Raw genomic sequence first — 21,614 nt, 5'->3', positions numbered from 1 at the left:
GAGGCGGTTTCGTACGCGCGGAGATCGAACTAGTCGCGCCGCATTCTAATTGCAAAATTTCCTCCGACTCGTTGCGCCCGCTCTGATCGCGATCACTCAACCGGAAGTCTGATTTTAATGCAATCAGAACCTGTTGAGCCCCTCACTTCTTTACAAAAGCCTCTAAACGCGCTGCCACCAACGATTGCATAAATATTTACTTGGGCATGCAAAGTAAACCGGAAAAACGACCAAAACTAGCGTATAGTTCACAACAATCAGAAAAATAAATAGAGAAATATATTTAAAGTAAAAAACAAGAATTTTTGCGTCGATTTCCGGTTTTCCGGTTTTCTTTAAACCAGCCAGATTATGTAATTATTTACATTCCAATGGGAGGGAAGTAATCTCGCGTTCAATGCCCAGAAACCGATCGGCTGTATAAATGTTTCCTTTTGATCACTGCGCCTTTTTCCAATCACCGGTTGAGGCGTGGCGCGTCGTTTTCGCTTGCGTCTGGCTTTTTTTTCTACGCTCCCGAATGAAACTCAATAATTATTTGTCAGATACGCCGTGCACAGTGTGCTTGTATCATCAACAAATCCCGGATTATGTAAGCATGTTTAAGGACATCAACTGCGGAAAACACAATTTCAAACAAATTACTTGGAAATAACTTCAAACAGATTTGTTTTCGGCATAAATAAAATATATATACGCTTCAGAGAAAACTCAAGAATAAGTTGACTCTGTTAGACGGTGGCGGCGGTGAAATAAAAAAGTGCGAGTCGACACGGTGGCGGAAAAGCTCACAAGGATGAAATAAACGACCTGTGAGACTTGCATTGGTATTCAATCCTTGCATCTGCTCGCGCCGGCGACGTAACGTCGAAACACCTCCGGGGGAGAACAAACACGCGCGACCAGCGCACACGTGCGCGCCGCCCCCGCGGGCGCACAATCATAAATAGTGTCCGACAAGCTTCGCGACACGAGCAAAATGCTCGCCATGAATCCTTCTTCTGTATTTTTCGATACGAAGCACCGCGGACAACTACACATCATCACCGAGCAAAAAAGCAGAAAACCGGAAAACCGGAAATGGCTTTTATTCTTCATATTTGATTGAGATTTTATTTTAAAACAAAACCGGAAAACCGGAAATTTTATATACTTTTTTGTCTTGACCAGAAAAAAATTCTTTTATTACGAAAGAAACATAAAATAGTTATTAAAAGTTATAATGTGTTAAAAAGCGAAATGGGGCCGGCGACAGGAAATTATTAGTCCCATATTTCTTGCGAGTTGTTCAAGTTGCTACATAGTTCAAGAGAGAATTCTCCGCCGCCCCTTTGCGCCGCCATCAGAGTTTAAAAGAGTTTCACTTTTTACTTTTCTTACTCTCGGGAGTATCGAAAATCGAAAATCACAAATAAAAGCAAAGCGGAGTATTTACTCGTTGAACGCTTCGCTTGAATTCACCGTGAACCAAAAGGTGGCGTTGGCGGTGCGGCGGTGAATAACGATGTTTAAACATGGAATTGATTTATAGAGGGGCAGGTTATAAATTTTGAAATTCATCTTTATTATGTCGCGTCGCGTCGTCGTCGGCGTCGTCGCCGGGCGAAAATTCACCACCCGATAACCGAATTTATTGCTGGGGACTCGAATCCTGCGTTGCGGCGCAAACACAAACATTGCGTTCCTCGTTTTTTTGCGCGGCGCCTCCACCAAACGCGTCGCATTTCCGGCGAAAACTACGCACAACGTTCTCCATCATCCTTTTGCTGTTCTGCGAATGTGGGATGAAGATTTGCTAGAGTTGGGATCATACGAGCTACTAGACTTGGGGAAAATATTTTTGTGTGTATGTGGGTGGAAAAGTTGAAGATTTTTATTTTATTTACATTTTAGTTAATAAAAATGTGTACAGTGGAAATTTTTTATGGGGTAATATATATAATAATAAAATGATTATTTGTGAATAGTTTGGTTTTTGTTTTGTTTATTTTGGTTAATAATTGATGAAGATATGCGCAATTAAAATTTTAATAACAAAGAGTTGGCTTCAGGCTTTTCAGTTATGTTTGGTTTTTTTGTTATAACTTCCGTAATTTTTAACCGATTTTTATGAAATAAACTGTAATCGACGTTAAATTTATTTTTACATTATTGTGCTTTTAAATTTTATTGAATTTTAATTTAGTTTTAATAAAATATTAAAAAATGTAACTTTTTTGAAGAAAAATGATATTTTTTTGTTTTATACCGATTTTAACAAATAATACGAATAAATCGTTATGGGATATTCTAAATTATTATAAAACAATAATTTCTAAGTAAACTAGTTTTTATTGCATTAATTTTTATCAGTAATTGACCGAGTTATAAACAATTTAAGATCATAGCTTCAGGCATTTCAGTTATGTTTGGTTTTATTGATATAACTTCCGTAATTTTTAACCAATTTTTATAAAATAAACTGTAATCGACGTTAAATTTATTTTTACATTATTGTGCTTTTAAATTTTATTGAATTTTAATTTAGTTTTAATATAATAACAAAAAATATAACTTTTTCGAACAAAAATGTTTTTTTTTTGTTTTTTATGGATTTCAACCAGTAATAATAATAAATCGATATGGGATAATCTAAATTATTATAAAACAATAATTTCTAAGTAAATTAGTTTTTATTTCAATAATTTTAATCAATAATTGACTGAGTTAAAAGCAATTAAAATTCCAACTCAAAAACTCTTCCAATTTTTTTGCAATTCTCGTTACCGGACATTATTACATATAAAATTTTCACTTAATTTTCCCAACGAAAACATTTTGAGATGAAAGCAGCGCCTGTGTCGTTTATAATTCGTCGAATATTGCAAAGACACGCCGCGTTCGGCGCCCAGCAGCAAACTTCGATAACAAATTTATTTGCACGCGATGAGTCTCTAAATAGAAAAGTTTGTTAGCGTTATATCCACTGGCTATAACCAAGTTTACCTAAGTTTCATTTAGTAACAAACGCCAACTTTTTATTTAATTACTTTCTCCACCAGAAAAAAAAACAATTTTCCCACGCAGAGGAAAAATCCACCATCAACGCAAAGAATTTAAATTTTCTGTATGAACTGAAATCTCCGCAAGTGGAATGTGTGTGTAGACATTGGCAAACCAAACATTGCGGCCGAAGGCAAAGCCAAACACCACACACACACTCATACATACGGAAGAAGAAACGCGCGCGTACAGAACGCATGACCCGTGCGCTCATTATGTATACTTTGACCTCGCCAACGAACACCTCTCGCCCACACTCGAAATCTGCACCCCTTGTGTGTGGCAGCGGGGTATTATGCATGTACGAGTACGAGCAAGAGTACGAGTATCTATTGATGTTGAGTATTAGCCACCCTACTACCCTACTACCCTCTGCCCTCTCGACCAGCCACCCCTAAATGTATATATATCCATGTGTGAGGTGTATTCGGGGTAGTAAGAGTGAGAAAACGGTTTAAGCGGCTTTGTTACCTTCCATATACGCTGATTTCGGATTTACACACCATAAATTTTTGATTTTCGACCTTATCAGCCCTGTATCTTGGCGATACCACCGCTGGTTGAACTTTTATTAACAAACCGGAAAACTTTTATCAAAATTTTAAACAATCCAGAGCAAAAGTTAAACATTTCCGGCATTCTTCTCATAACTTTACAAATTTAATATATTTTTATGTAATTTCCCGCGTGAATTTATAGTTTAATATTAATAATAAATTAATATTTCAATAAGTAAATTATGCAACTCGCCAGCCACAGGTAAGGCGCTTTTAAAACTTTCCGAACTCTCTGGTGTTGGGCGCTAGTGAAAAGTTTTTTAATTATTTAGTTTGGGAGTAAATTTAAATTTGTACCAGCTCGTTAATTAACAATATTAATAATGTACACAAACAACTTACTTAATCTTTGATAAAACTTAAAATCACAATATAAATTTTTTTGTGATTTTATTCAGTGTAAAATCAGCATTGTTGAATTTCGATTCGTATAAGCGTAACAATCCAGCCAATTAATTTCGTCTCGTCGGTTTCAGTCGACGCCGTTGACTGACTTCGTTCGATTAATTACTTTCCACGTTCTTATTCCGGCGCGCACGCTCTCCATACATGCCAATCAGCGTTACGCCGGCGTGTGTGGTTCTCACTCAATTAAATCGTAATGACTGCCTTACGCCAACGCAATAATTTCGCTTTTAGAGCGCGTACAATAACCAACAACGGCTCGTAATGTATGCACGCTTCATTGCTCGGAAATAATGGACGTCGTAAAGTGTCGCTTCGTTTTTTAATGGCTGTTTAAAGACGACCGGGGTGTCTTTGATGTGCATCAATCTACGTTGCTTATTTTCTACGTAATCATATTTTTATTCTATTTTAGTCGCTGGTATTGCGAATTTAATTGGATGATTTTCACGTAACAAAAACTATTTTTAGTTGTTTATTACTTTCATAATAACGAATTTAATTATTTTTATATGGTGCGGTATAAAATGGAGGTTTTTAATTAATTTAGTTTCAAATTGAACTATTTCGGTTTATAATTTATCGAGTTATGAGCAATTAAAATTTGTAAATGTGGAAGGTGTGAGTTTCAGGTAGCGCGGGTAATTTTAGTTTTTTGACGATAACTTTTGTATTTTTCATTCAATTTTAATGAAATAAACGGCAATTAATGCTTTGATAAATTAGTTATTAGAATATTATAGAATTTATTAAAAATATTTATTTTATTGTGCTAAGTACCTTAAAAACTAATTTTTGTCATTTTATGAGGTTATGCTGTATATACATAAATTGTTAAAAAAAACCTTTATGGGATAATATCAGGTTTTATAAAGTAGTTATTTGTGAATATTTTTGTTTTTATTTCATTCATTTTAATTCATAATTGACTGAGTTATAAGCAATTAAAGTTGAGATATTAAAATTAAACAATCCGAACTTTTTTTTTTTGACGATAACTTTTGTATTTTTTAATCAATTTTAATGAAATAAAAGGCAATTAATGCTTTGATAAATTAGTTATTAGAATATTATTGAATTTATAAAAAATATTTATTTCATTTTACTAAAAAGCTTAAAAACTTATTTTTTGTCATTTTTTGAGGTTATGCTGAATATACATAAATTGTTAAAAAAAACCTTTATGGGATAATATCAGGTTTTATAAAGAAGTTATTTGTGAATATTTTAGTTTTTATTTCATTCATTTTAATTAATAATTGACTGAGTTATAAGCAATTAAAGTTGAGATATTAAAATTAAACAATCCGAACTTTTTTTTGACGATAACTTTTGTATTTTTTAATCAATTTTAATGAAATAAACGGCAATTAGTGCTTTGATTAAATAGTTATTAGAATATTATTGAATATATAAAAAATATTCATTTATTTTTCCTAAAAAGCTTAAAAACTTATTTTTTGTCATTTTTGAGTTTATGCTGAATATACATAAATTGATAAGAAAACCTTTATGGGATAATATCAGGTTTTATAAAGTAGTTATTTGTGAATAATTTAGTTTTTATTTCATTCATTTTAATTAATAATTGACTGAGTTATAAGCAATTAAAGTTGCGATATTAAAATTAAACAATCTGAACTTTTAGTTTTTTTTTTCTTCAGATTTTTTTCGATAACTCTTATAATTTTAATCCGATTTTCACAAACTAAGCGTCAGTATATAGTCAAATAAATTATTTATCTAAAAATTATATTTACAAAAATATATAAATAATATAACATTGTTAAATCCTATCAGAAATGAGAAAATTGCAAATTGAATTTAATTTTTCCTGTTTTTTTTACAATTTTCTTTCGTCGGGTTTGCACCAGTACAACACTGACATGGCAAACGAAGTAATGCAATGTTACAATCTTCACCCGGGCGCACTATAATCGAAAACATGGCTTCTTCGCTTCGCATTGTCGCTGAGCAGCGCGCGCGAAGAAATTCTCCAAGGCATATTGCTTAGTATTTATTGTATGCATATACATATGCCCGCATTATCAGATTATCCGCGCTGGATACTTTCGTGCAGAATCCATTACCCCAGCGCCATTTCCCTTTTTCATTTTCATTTTCGCGCCTTTTGTGCCCGGCATTGACTCTTGTCAGGGGAGCAGCCGCGGGCTGTTGCCGCCGTGTTCTGTTCTATTTTACACCATAAAAGGATGAAACGCCGCCGACGGCGGGCAAGTGGAGTAAAAAAAGCGTATACAACAAGATAATGGTCGCGTATGTGCGCACGCCAACCGTCGCCGTTGAGGAATGACATGCAAAACGTCGTAAAATCGAATGGTTATGTCTTAACTTTACATTCAACACCCACACAACGCATAAAACATCCTGTAATAATTTTATTCACAAATATTTTCAATATTTTAATGAATAATCTGATAATATAGATAAAAACAAATATAAACAATCAAAGATCATAAAAATCGGTCAAGCAGTTCAAAAGTTATAAGCTAGTAAAATTTGATTTTGATTTTTAGAATGTAAAAATTTGTAAAATTTTAATTTTGTGTTTTAAAGGTGGTGATTATCCGTGTTTTGGATAAAGTTTAAGCCTCGAAGAGATCGATTTAACTTAACAAGACATCCACATGAATTAATTGGGACAGCAAAAGTGTTACAACTTTTACTCTTGTTTTTATCAAGCCTAACTCGTCCAATTTCCCCCTTTGTTCGTGTGCTTCGCAGTGGATTTTACATTAGCCGGGCGTGGGCGAAAACTTTGCACGAATAAATTAAGCGCACCAAGTTGCTAAGAGATATCGGTTTTCTTTAACTGATTAGAGCCGGCCCGAAAGTGTAATAACTCAATCCGTCCTTTAATTCCGCGAATCGCGCAGATAGACGCGATTGTGTCGGGCGCCCGGAGGCGGGCGGCGGCGGCAAATCCTTGCGATTTGTTTTTGTTCTTTTCGCTGGGCGTCCGCGTCCGTATCGAATGCTCCGTTGCGCGTTGGTGTACTTAGTCGGGCGTGCGACATTGCGGGCGCTATATTTATGACGGCGGATGAACATAACAAGCGGCACGAAATCGGCAAACAAATGTCTATTGCTACCGTCGTTTTCTAGGACTCTTCGCTATGAATCTAATCCGCGCTCGACAAGATTTCGCCGCTCGTTCCGTTTCAGTTTCGAGTTTTCCACCGAGAAAGGATGCCGGCATGTCGACGCTGCCGCAGCCGAGTTATAAAGGCATCAGATCCGCAGCCCGAAAAAATACTACGTATGCGCAGAATGTTAAGCCATTCAAAAGCCATTAGGTCGTTATGAAAAGCTCCGATTTTCCGGCGAATATACATAAAAAATACGAAACAGCACACGCGCGCTGCTCAGACCTTCTTCTGCTTTCCGTACACTGCGCTGAAATCTATATATCTGCTTATCTTCTGAACTTGAGATCTTACTTTGGTCGGTCTAATGGTCTGACGGAATGTTAACCGCAAAAAAATCTGAATTTTTTATTCAAAACCGGAAAAGCGGAAAACCAATACATTTATTATTTATTCATAAGTGTATGTCAATAAACAATTAAATTCTATATTATATTGTTTTTGTTTCATCAAATTCCGTCGATTATTAAACGAGTTATGAGCGATTGAAATTTTTAAAGAATTGCAGTCCCATTTGCAACATTTTTATTAATTTTATTATAACTCCTACAATTTATATCCGATTTTAATCAAATAAAAAGCAATACTACCACAATTAAAGCTTTTGTCTGAAACATAAATAAAATAAATTACATCACATGACTATAAAGCAATATCCAAGAAATTCTAAGAAATTATAACTTTTAAAAGTATTGCAGTCCAATTCGCATTATTTTTTTAATTTGATCATAACTTTTTTAATTCTTATCCGATTTTAATAAAATTAAAAACAATATCACCCCAATTAAAGCTTTTATCTTGTGCATAAATAATATAAATTACATCACGCGACTATAAAGAAATATCCAAGAAATTCTAAGTAAATTCCAAGTTTTAAAAGTGTTGCAGTCCAATTTGAATTTTTTTATTAATTTTATGATAACTTTTATAATTTTCATCCGATTTTAATAAAATAAAAAACAATATCACCACAATTAAAGCCTTTATCTTGTGCATAAATAATATTAATTATATCACGTGACTATAAAGCAATATCCAAGAAATTCTAAACAAATTCCAAGTTTTAAAAGTATTGCAGTCCAATTCACATTATATTTTTAATTTGATCATAACTTTTTAAATTTTTATCCGATTTCAACAAAATAAAAATCAATATCACCACAAATAAATTCTACATTATATATAAATAGAATAAATTACATCGCATGACTGTAAGGCAATATCCGCAAAATTCTGCGCAAATTGTCATTGAAACAAGTTAGGAAGTACATCTCTTGCGTTTGTAGGCCTACGATGACCTCTTAACTGGGGTTTATGCCGGCGTGCGCCGTAAGCAGTTAAGTGGAGCCTCCAACGGCACTAACAACATCGGGCCCCGGGCACGACCGCACGGCGACCGACACAATTCCGCGCAATTCCAACTCGATTCCAAGCGGGCGCGCACGCCGGTGGTGTGAGCGACGTGGGGGCACCAAACGTGTCGATTTGTGTGTGCGCCTGATAGCCTGCGAACCCGACACAATTTGCCCGGCGTGGAGACAGAGCGAAGGAGTCGGGATGGCGGACGTGCTCGGATCGACTTTGGTATTGTTTTATGAGTTAAGGAAGTGACGTGCGGAGAAACGCGCCCGAATCTGCTGGGGATCACGGATCCGCAGGCATATTGCTTACTTTTTTCCGCATCAAAAAAGCAAAACTAGTTTTCGATCTAAAATTGGATTTTTTACCGAGTGGAAATATTGATTTAGAATCAAATCCAACATATTATAACATTACAATCATTATTTGTTGTTATATAGCTAGATATGTGTAAATATAAACAATGGAATGCGAGGAGAAAAGGTTGGAAAACGAGTCGCAAGTTATGGAGGAGTTTCATCCACGCCGTCAACACAATAATCGTAATTCTGCGTTGCACAACATCCGCCCGCCGTTCTTCTCGACACAATGAGACACGATCGTAAAACGATCTCGAATAACTTACACCGTCCGACCGTTTATGAGTTTTTCATATTGTTCCACCGCCGCGCGACACATAAGGCGCGAGCCGCGCCCGGAAAACTTGGCCGACTGGCCAAATTAGCAATCTTTGTCTGCGCGCTGCCATCTTTTACACCAAGCGGAACGGATGAGAATGATTTACGACGCGGCGCGCTCGCCATCGACTCGTGCCAAACAAACTACACTTTAATCTATCATACAACGCTAGCCCGGCACCTCCACAGTGCTCAATTTATGTGTTGTTCAAATTCAAAACTTTTATTCTAAGTAATTGAAATCCTATCCGCATCACATCCCCACACGCAAAATTTAAAATTATTTCCTCAAATAATGTGGTTTTTCGAGTGCAATTCATAGCCGCCGCCTTTCAGAAAAATTGAGTCACTTCGTATCAATCATACTTAACGGATTTCCAATCTTTCGAGGACGTGCGAAGTTAAAGTTGTAAAATATTCGAGGGCGCAAAGACTATCAGAATGTTTACCCCCATCCGCTTCATCTTTTCAACTCGTGTGAGGGTGTTTTTTCTTGGCGAGCACGCACCCCACTTGGCAACAAACGCGCGCGATAGTGCGAACGAACGGAAATTGCAAAGCAACGAAAGCTCAGCTCAGAAACGAATTTAAATCAAGTCTCGGCCGCGTTTTTTTTTCTCCAGCACACGTACACACACGCGAGAAAAAAACTCAATTTGTTTAAGCTCTCTTGGAAACTCATCAAATGTAGACTATTCACATATAGATGGCGTTAGTTACAATCGTTTACGTTTTCTCTTATCTTCACCCACCGGAAATCGATATTTAGAATCTGAAATGGCAAAAGGCTCGGCACTTAAGGTTAATATTGTAAAAAGGAGTTATGAGGTAATGAAAATGAGCTTTTACGATGAGAAGATTAAAATTTTATTGCCCAAACCACTTTTAAACAAGCTTTATTAATAGAAAAATTATTTGCGCGTAATTCAATTGGAATGGATGTAATTTTAAAGCTTTCAGGAGTGGAAATGTCTTAGATTTGAGCGAATGAAACTAAAAACTTTAACACACGATGATGATAATAATTGAATCACCAGAAGAGGATGGGATGGACGTGCTGCATTGTGACATGCTTTCCTTCGCAAAGGGAGCTTTCAGAGGAGCGCAGGCTTGTAAAATGACCGGACGTGCACGGCATGCCCATTGCCTTATCGGCATTAATTGCTGCACGCAACGCGACTCTAAATATCGTTATTTATTTATCCACATATTAGAAAATTACAAATATGCATGCTAGGAAAAAATATTTGTGAATTTTTTTCTCTTTGCGCTGTAATAAAATCGATTTTAATATGATTTCAACTTGATTGTTGATGTGAAGTTTTGGCAAGTGTATACGCTGTGAATGGTGCGCTGGGGTTTTCGAAAGGTGAGATTGTTTGCTCGAAACGAACGAGGTCCTTAGAACCCCAGCTCCCTCGACGCTCGGTTGATAATGGTCCTTGCGCACGAAGCCTCGGCCACCACGGCGTGCAAATAGCGCGGCGCGGACGCAGAAAATCCATCCGATACGTGTCTGGAAACGAAATCCTTTCGGGGACCACACAACACAATTTGCTTTTATTAAATCGGATAATGAAGCACACACGCCACCTCCTTCAACAAAGTCATTTTATTGCCGGCCCAATCAATTCCACAGCTATATTCTTTTAATCTTTATATACCTAGACGAGCAATCGACGTTCTATAAATAGCAGCAACTCTTGGAAGTGCCGAAGAAAAGCGCCGCTGCAGTTGAAAAGGAGAGAAAAAACCCAAGCGCTGAGTTTTCGAGCCAATTAATGTGATTTTAGAAAGTTTCTGAAAAGCCAGCGCGCTTGAGTCTTGAGTGTTCGATATTATTAGCCTTGAACACTGCCCGAAAGCTTATTAAATTTTAATTTGGAAAAACTGGCGTAAAAAAACGCCGAGCATGAAAAAAAGAAGCGTTGAATGGGCACTCGCGTCGAAAATGAGAAAGCGATAACCTCCCAGCAAACCGTCCAACCCTCGCTGCAAGCTACGGTTAATGGACTTGGAATTTTTACTTTATTGATATTAGAACGGTAGTTACCCTTGAACCTTCGATATCTGCACCATTATTCTCTGTCTCGCTTTTTTTCGGTAACCTAATGAGCACCCACACGTTTTGCATAAGCTATGAAAACAAGATCGCAATAAAATTCAATTATCACCTCAATTTAGGGGATGAGGGTAGAATCAGTTAATTATTGCAGCAAAACTTTTAATGACCCCAGTGTTCGAATGCAAATAAATTGCGAAATAATGCGATTATTTTATCAAGTTCATTAGGCTGTTACAATCAGTCGATTAATGAAATGCTAATGGAAAACGAAACGCATACAAAATAAACAAATCAATATCCACTACAATTTGCGGAAAATAAATTAAAAATTTTATTCAATTTTATTTGTAGAAGCAAAGTTTTTTTATCTCATTTCTAGTCGAGTAATTGTTTTAAAGCAGTCGCGTGTGACGTGAGGTGAAATTGTCAAACTTTGCCTTCAATTTGGAAAACAATCTTTTTTCGCGACTTTCGTGTCGCATTATAAAGTTAAAAGTGGAAGAATTTGGCGCTGTCACTTCTAGGTTATTACTTGTACATTTTATGACTCATAAAACTCTAATTGCCAAGGGTTTATTTTATTTTAGTACGTCGTATATTATGTTTAAGTATATGATGTTTCAGCATTTGAATAAAAATCAATGCAGTGCGATATCTATTTGACCGAGTTAATCAACATTTAAATCTTGTTTCACGCCTGTTAAATATATTTTATCGCAATAAAAAGTAGTCTATGTTATTTTGTAGAGTATCAACTATATTATCATCAAATTTTATAAAAATAGGTTGAATAGTTTTTAAGTAAAAACGTCACAAACATTATATTTATTATTAACTAACTTTATTCAGATTCAACCGCTGTTTTTCACCTTTTAAATACATTTAATTTCAATAAAAATTGGATTATGTTCTTGTGTACAATATAAACTATACTACTGTGAAATTTTATAAAAATTTGTTGAATAGTTTTTGCGTGAAAACGATAAAAACATTATTTTGATAATTAACCGCTTCTATCAACATTCAAACGCTGTTTTACCCCTTTAAAATACATTTTAACGCAATAAAAAGTGGTCTATGTTATTTTCTGTTCTATAAACTATATTATTGTAAATTTCTATAAAAATTTGTTGAATAGTTTTTACGTAAAAGCGGCACAAATATTATATCTGTTATTAACAAATTTTGTTAAGATTTCACCGCTGTTTTTCAAGTTTTAAATTCATTTCATTGTAATAAAAATTGGATTATGTTATTTTGTACAATATAAACTATACTACTGTGAAATTTTATAAAAATTTGTTGGATAGTTTTTGCGTGAAAACGATACAAACATTATTTTGATAATTAACCGTAACTATCAACATTCAAACGCTGTTTTATCCCATTTAAATGTATATTCCCGCAATAAAAAAATGGTCTATATTATTTTATACAATATAAACTATATTATTACAAAGTTTTATAAAAATTCGTAGAATAGTTTTTGCGTGACAGCAATTTTAATATTACATCAATTATTAACCAATTTAATTAAAATTCAACCGCTATTTTCACCTTCTAAATATATTTTCATGCAATAAAAAGTAGTCTATGTTATTTTGTATTATATGAACTATATTTGTGCAAAATTTTATAAAAATTTCACGAATAGTTTTTGCGTGAAAGAGATACAAACATGATATTAATTATTAACCAACTCTATGACCATTCAACAGTTGTTTTACAGCTATAAAATATATTTTTACAAAATATAAAGTAGTCTATGTTATTTTTAGCAATATAGCCAATATTATTGTAAAATTTTATAAAAATTTCCTGAATACTTTTACCGTGAAAGCGGAACAAACATTTTTATAAGCTGTAGTATGATTAGCTTGAGTCCACGTTTGATTCGCTCACTTTCACATCTCCGAAGCCATGCAGTGCAAAATCGACGCAGGGGACGCATACCCGAGAGAGCCCCCAGCTAGTTGCCAGCAAAAGCACAGAAAATAAGAAACTAGGTTTGCTCAAAGAGAACGTCATCGTCTTCTTTGACGGTTTTGCACGCCGGAGTTTTTTTAGACTTTATATTTCTGCCTTTCGATTTCTCCGCAAGCCCAAGCTGTATTTTTTGCGCAGTTTTCACTCGAGAACGCTCTCAGTTTCCCCGAAGCACAACGCTGATTGGACAAATGATATTGCTACTTGTATGGATACGGACAATTCGAGCAGAAAGGAAACTCAAAAATAAAAAGACATGAAGCCCGGGTCTTTGAAATGTGGAGATATTTTTATGACGGAATGCGATCACGTACAAAATACAAAATATACACAAATGACGAAAAAATTGCAGCGAATAAAATAAAGCATTAAATTCTTTATTGCAATTGAAATGTTTGCAAAATATCTATTACTGACTGATTCTATGAACGTTAAACCGCTATTTTACCCCTTTTATATGCATTTTCGTTCAATAAAAATTAATCTATGTTATTTTCTATAGTATAAACTATATTTGTGCAGAGAAATATTAAAATTTCATGAATAGTTTATGCATGAATGAGATGCAAACATTGAATCAATTAATGACCGATTTTATGAACATTCAACTGCTATTTTACCCTATGTAAATATACTTTTATGAAATAAAAAGTAGTCTATGTTATTTTTTGTAAAATAAACAAAATTTGTGAAAAAACACTGTTTTATTTTAAAAATATTTTTATGCAATAAAAGATAGTTTTTTCTAGACTAAAACCAATTTTTAGCAAAGTTGTATAAAAATTGTTTGAGTATTTTATACAAACATTTTATCTATTAATAGCCAATTTTATAGACATTCAACTGTTATTTTTCAGCTTTTAAATATATTTTAACAAAATAAAAAGGGGTCTATAATGTTTTCCAGACCAAAATCAATATTTTTGCGAAGTTTTATAAAAAATATACTGATTAACCAATTTTGTCAACATTCAAACACTGTTTTCCACATTTTAAATATATTTTTACCAAATAAAAAGTAGTCTATGTTATTTTCTAAACTAAAACCAATATTTTTGCAAAGTTTTATAAAAATTGTTGAGTAGTGCCTGAACGAAGTACAAACATTATATCAATGTAACCAATTCAAAACATTCAACTGCTATTTTACAGCTTTTAAATATATTTTACAAAATAAAAAGCCTATAATATTTTCTTGTCTATGTTAAAGTTTTATAAAAATATACTGAAAAACCAATTTTGTGTACATTCAAACACTGTTTTTCACATTTAAATATATTTTTACCAAATAATAAGTAGTCTATGTTATTTTCTAAACTAAAACCAATATTTCAGCAAAGTTTGATAAAAATTTGTTGCACAGTTTTTGCGTGAAAAAGTAACAAACATTTTTGTACGTTCGAAAATCATTGAATTGTGTGTAGTACGTACTCCGCAGTATTTGACGTCGACCCTATAACAATAAGAACTTTACGGGTTTACATTCTGGTCGTGACCGAAGTAAGTAACCGAAACGACGCTATTGCGGGTCAGCTAAATCGCCACGAAACTCTCTACGTAGAATATTATTGAATGTTATTGCAGTTGGAGCTTTACTCGCCTAACCCGCGCGCTTATAACCACCATGCGTTTCAGACGCAGTCCGTGCGCGCAAAAAATATCATCACGGAAAAATTCAGATTTTTCTTGTCGACGGTCGTGTGTTGCATTTAAATCGAATAAAAATGTAAATCGTCTATACGAACAGCATCGGGACCAAGTGTACCCATATATACACATAATATTTCTATACTCATAGAAGTATGTGAGTGAGTGTGTGAATGTGGTAAAGTTGAAGATTTAGTTTTGTCGCATGAAATACAGACACACACGCCGCCGATATCGGAAGTTATGAATGCATTAAAGGGCCCTGGGACATCGATGTTATCCCATCGCGGGACGCAATGGGGTGCAGCCGAGCGCACAACCGCCGCGTCGAGCACAATGGTCGTCTGGAAGGGCGAAAAAAAGGGTCGCCGATACGGATGTTCGAGCCCAAATCTAGTCGAGAACTGTTCGACAACTATTCCGGCCGTAATATATTTATATGTGAACAGTCACAAATTGGATATTTTTTTGTCTTTTAAACGAAACTTACAAAAAAAAGAAAGAAAAAAATTCAAGTGAGTGATGTATCTGTAAGTATATAGATGTGCAATTCTTCATTACCAGATGTTGTTAGATCATAAACATCCTTGTCATCGTCGACATAAAAATTTAACGAATATATCTCGATGCGAAATCTTGTTCGCGACGCGTAATTTCCTCGCTTGGTGTTGCATTCGACGCGTGACAATGTTTACACACACATGAAATTTATTTAGTATAAAGACAAAATTCCATTCTTGTGACGCCGTAAAAAAATCGCGCATGTTGTTCGGTTATTGCTCGTAAAACATTTCATGCTTTTTTTTAACTACTTAGCTTCAGTTTCTAAGACGTTAAAAGTCATTTCAACAAAAAATCTTAATCACCAACTAACAATAAACATATCTGTTAATATAATTACTTAAAATTTTATCTCTAATAATTTATATAAAATTTGTGACATTGTTAACAGCTCACAACAAAATTTATTCAGTATAACAACAAAATTCCATCCTGGGCCGCTAGTAACCCCATATAAGTCACGTAAAAAATCGCACATGATGTTCGGTTATTGCTCGTAAAACATTCGAGCTTGTTCGCTGCTTTTTTTTATACATGTGGAAGCTCGTAACATGCGAGAAATCAAGAATAAAGAAAGCCCACGGTTTTCATTTAGATGCAAAACTGGCGTCGGGTCGCCGCGAGCGAATATCAAATTTACTCGTCGCGCATACAGTTACTTACCGCCGGGTATTTTTTACTCGCTGAATATTTTAATAAAGTTGCACTACAACGTGAAGACACGTGCGTATTTACTTTCAAGTTGCAAAACTTTTTACAAACGAAAAGTTGTTGCAATTTTTACGCGTATTTTGCTTTTTTTACTAAATTTTTAGTTTATTTTCGGTTCAGTTTTCCGGTTTGGTAGTTTCAAGGCATTTATAGAGTCTAGGATGGGTCTATGTTGAATTAAATCCGCCTTATGCATGTTCACGAGGGTTGATTTTGTAGTATTTTCAAAAAAAACGCAAAAAATTTGATTTTTTGCATAAAATCCAAGTTTTTCCGAATTTTTGGCTTAAGAATGTTGTGCAAACTCAACTTGCAAATTAAAACAAAACATTGCCGTGATGTTATTAAGCGCCTAAACAAATATTATGTTTAACACGCCTAAAAACACCGCCCAAAGTCGTTGTTTTTATAAATTACACACCGATCAGAATAGAAAAACTCTCAACAACAGTGTGAAAATGCTAAATAACGTCACCACCAAGAAAAAGATTGAAGCTTTTGTTGTGCGCGCATAAGATATAACAGAAATATATTCATGGAAATTCACATTGACAAATATTTGAATATTTTATGAGGCGTGATGCACGATGCACAATTCCAATGGATGAAATAAACTCAGATTCCTACGAAACGTTTGTGAGCTTTTACATCAATTTGCTTGAAAATTTTATTTCATTAAAAAACAAAATAAAACTAATTTTTATATATTTATAAAATAACATAGGGTTATATGAGTGGAGGCGCCGGGTATAAACGTAAATACCGCTGTTTTACGAATATTTTAAATGCGTTTAATAATTAAGCTCAAATAAAACAAACATGATTGATTCTGGTTATAATTTTTAGGGGCTGCGCTAAGCACCCCTTTCGCTATACAATTTGATGATGTAGGTCGCGCGACGATAACGTCAGCCCCGATGATGTATTGACGGTGGGCGCCGCCAGCCACAATTCACCTTTTCAATTTGCGCCCGGCTGCCCGCGCATACTCGATAATAAATGAAAGCGGCGGCAAAAAATCAACGAATGAAAGACACCGGAGAACAAAAACGCCACGCGCGTTAACCTGGCTAAGAAAAAGCGTCGCCGTGTTTTATTTCTTCACAAAGCCACCGCATTAATCAGGTGAGCTTTTTTCGTAATAGTTTCTTGAACGTGATTTAATTATTACTTAACACACAATAGAATAGAGCACAAACTGCTAGCGTAGGTTATTTTAAAAATGATTAATGAAAAAATTGATGATTTTTTTTTGTTGCAGAAAAAAAATACAGTTTTTGGACTGAAATTAGATCATTTTGCAAAGTGAGTTTTCAATTCAATTTCGTCTGTTGTTTAAGCAGATACCCGCTCCGGCTTCTCGCCGTAGAGATATTTATTCGGCTTAAGAACAAGAATTGGAAACGAGCGAATCCACTCGAAGCGAAGAAGGAAAAAAAATTATAGTCCTGGCAGCGCGCGCGCGGCGCGAGACGTGATGGTAAAACAGATACGATTGAAGTAAGGACAAGTTATGTATATTGCGACATAAATTTCACCAGCGTGGTGGCTGAGTATCATCAGCGTGCGCGTGAAGACGACCAAAGACTCAGAAAGATCGGGGTCGCAGGCAACAATAGACAATTTCCCAGCAGTAGAAGTCACACACTCACACACACACCCTGAGAAAAATACAAAAATGTGTGTCTGGGTTTTGATTTTCTTCAAGGTTGGGGAAATTTCGGAGGCTCGTGGCATCCACGTAGTAATGGTCCAACACGCCGCCTGAATTTCCAATCAAGTCCAATCATATTTTTTTCTCTCTCTCGCGGCCCGCATCTAAATAGCTTAAGCCAAGTAAATGGGGAGCGCAGAGAACCGCAAAAAGGAAATTACCTTTTTTTTAGTGTCACCCCAATGTCGCTGGGGCGAGTTGTATATATTAGAATATTCAATAAATCCTATTCTCATTCGGGTGATAATTTTATTAAAAAGTTACGTTTAACATTCGGCATGAATTTTTTTTTTCTTTTTTTTTTTCGAAGAAAAGTTCTGCAGTGCAAAACCTCAATTCTCGGGTTACTGCCGTGTGAAAACTTGAATCACGATCCGCGTCTCAAATAAGAGGCATACTTTTGCTCTGCCAGTGATATTCGAATTCACTCTGCATGCGGATATAACGCCACGTGTCCGCACGTGCAGTACTGCACTCCATACGGAATAAACTCATATCGAGAATCATTCGACACTGATAGCACATATACCATCTGTTAAAATAAATTTAAAAAATTATTTTTATTTATTTTAATTTTTTTCAATCAAAAAATTTTTTTCTGAAAAAATTTTTTTCAGAAAAACTTTTTGCAAAAAAATTATTTTTATGATACTGTGTGAGTGTAATGCGCAATTCACGCTTGTCGTTTCGATATTCGTGGGATCGGTTCATTGCTCGCATTTTCATTTTCATCACACGTTCATGAATGAGAAATATTCGGCGGATCCTTTAATAAAAAAACACACCGCTGGAAATGTGAAAAATATTCCCGCCGAACGATTTCGACGAATAATGCGCACCAAATGACTGCACATATCACCGAAAAAACATAAAAAATACAAAAATATGGTATCTAGTCCACCAAATTAAAAAATAATATTTATGTTATCAAAATTCATTGTGGCAGCCATTACTGTGTCGAGATTGAATAATTCATCGCAGCGCAGCGCAATCATTTTTCATTCGCCGTGACTGTTATTATAAAACGGTGATTCATTACGTTCGTACTTAAAGAAATGAGTATCGCGCGTGTATTTATTTAACAAGCGCGCGGCGCACACCCCAAAAAAGTACTAATTGAGAGCGTTTTCTTTGTTTGCTTTGCCCGGCGCCTCCACACTATAATTTCCAGTGTAAAAATACATCAAGCAACTTTTAAGTTTTTAAACACCCCGAAGAAGTCCCCGAAACTTTTCACGTGTTATCGAAAACCATCGCACAACTCAAACCGCACCAGGAAAAAAAAAGATGGAAAACCAGAAAGGAAAGCGTAGCGAAGCGTTGACAACGTTCGAAGACTTGGAAGCAAACGCAGCGTGACGACAGCGATGAGAAAAAACTAAACCTGCAGAACCTGTCGACGGGGAAAATACCCTCCTACACCAACACACACACACACACTGAGATAAAATACAGATGATATATTGGTGAAACGAACGAAGGTGTAGTAAAAGTTCGGGCGGCGCTGTTAAAGTAGTTTTCTTCGTCAAAAAATTCCGCGCGTCTTCTTCTTTTATCTTTATCATTCTCTTCTAGCTTTTGCGGTTACCGGAAAGTTATACTTCGTACATCAATTTTATTGATTCGATTTCGGCCGATGGAGCGTCGTGGGTGGACGAAAAATAATTGCATTTACGTGAGGAATTAGACACTCCGGAAGCCGGAAACCGCGATGAGATTATACCCTCACACACACTCACAAACGCACATAACCTAAAAATGTTTTTCATCACGCGTGCAGGCCCGTATTAAATTTCTTAATCATATCCACTTACAAAATCAATAACTCCCGGCGCCTCCACACTATTAAAACCTATGTTGGAAAAAATTCACTTTGAATTGGTAATAAAATTAAACTTAAACCTTTCGGGGGCGGTGAATGTTGAGAGTATATATCATTGTGTCCTAGGATTTAACACGTATCCTCTAATAGTTCTAAACATTAATTACATTAACAAATCTTATCTGTGCCTTTGCCGCTCCCGAGGAGTAAATCGAGATAAAAGCTGCGTTTACCTTTCGAGCGCAATTTACGTGATGACTTTTCGACATTCGACCTGACCGACGTAAATTATTTCTGTTTTGCGCTAAGAAAGTTTCGCTTTGATGTTTATTCTCGAAAGATTTGAGTGAATAATATTGATATTATACACCGAGTGTATAATAACACAAATTCTGCAATCATTTGTGTGATATTCTGATCAAAGACTTGCGGTTGCTGAAAGTGAGAGATCATAAATGAATTGAATCGAAGGGTGGTGGTGGTGGTGGAGAGGACGAAGGGTGCTTTTGGGGTGTTCGGGTGCTTTGGTTATGTATTAGTCGTCGGGCGTCGCGATCGATTCTTGGCAATTTCACGCCTTTCAGAGCAGTTACATTAAGCAATGCGCCATGCGACGCACGATGTTCCGCTAAATGACAGACAACACCCTTTGGCAAAAGCAAAGGGATGGTCCTTCTAACCCATATTCCTCAATTTGGAATTTCGGGAAATAAAGATTTCGGGTTTTGAGTCTCACTCTCGTTAATCTCAGTTCGACCCGTGTTAAATCCTGTTTTAAATTAAAATTCGACAGATAAATTTTTCCACTTGATGTTTTTTTTCGTTCTGTGTCCCTAGATATTTTTGCTTTTTATCTACGCCCCGCACGAGATTGAGTTGCGCTCGGCCGTTGAGACAGCAGCTTTTGTCGGATAGTTAATCTTTATTTCCGCGTCCCCGTGAGGACGTCCGAATGAGGCCACGTCGACGAACTAAACGTCACGAACTGAAACCATGAAGCTCAGACTTAACGACGGCCGAGGAAAAAATGTGCAAACTAAAAATTTTATTCGCGGCGCATCATTAAACGACACATTGTTGCGTTATCGTCGCGGCCATTTACCATTTCACCATCGAGTGAATCGCATTGAATAACGAAGTGAATGTCAGAGCATTTGTATCCGTCATGGCGGCACCATCGACCGGATAATAAACATTGACTACAGGTGGATGGGTAAATGGCGAAGTTTGGTCATGCGAACCGCCGAATAATGGCGTCGCCTTCGGGTGGAATTCCGCATTGTCGGTGAAAAATACCTTGAGTCACCTTTCTGCGCTTCGAGATTCCATTGGCGCTTAGTCAAAGTCAATGCAAAGACCTCCACTTAATAATCTATATCTTAAAATGTGTAAAATCACAAAAAACACTCTGTATAATATTAGATTTTAATTATATTTATTTTTCAATTAGAATTTTATGATTTTTAAGTTATGTATTGAAAAAATCATTTTTTTGCAATTTTTTTGTTCAAAAAACAATTTTTTTGAATTTTTTTTTTTTCCAAAAAATCATTTTTTTAATAACATGCCAAAAATTAATTGTTGAAAAAATACTGAGTCCAAATAAAAATTCCACAACTACAATTTTATATTTGTTTCAACGTTATTTTTCTAAAAAATCATTTTTTTGCAATTTTTTTCAAAACAATTTTTGAATTTTTCCAAAAAATCATTTTTTTAATAACATGCCAAAAATTAATTGTTGAAAAAATACTGAGTCCAAATAAAAATTCCACAACTACAATTTTATATTTGTTTCAACGTTATTTTTCTAAAAAATCATTTTTTTGCAATTTTTTTGTTCAAAAAACAATTTTTTGCAAATTTTTTTTCCAAAAAATTATTTTTGCTAATAAAATGCC

The sequence above is a fragment of the Atheta coriaria genome, unplaced genomic scaffold, assembly GCF_025399875.1.
Source record: "Atheta coriaria isolate IRGN ID8LTWV9N9 unplaced genomic scaffold, Caltech_Dcor_3.1 hic_scaffold_4_pilon, whole genome shotgun sequence".
Lineage (NCBI taxonomy): Eukaryota > Metazoa > Arthropoda > Insecta > Coleoptera > Staphylinidae > Dalotia > Dalotia coriaria.
The sequence above is the reverse complement of the archived record's forward strand: the minus strand, read 5'-3'. Positions refer to the sequence as shown.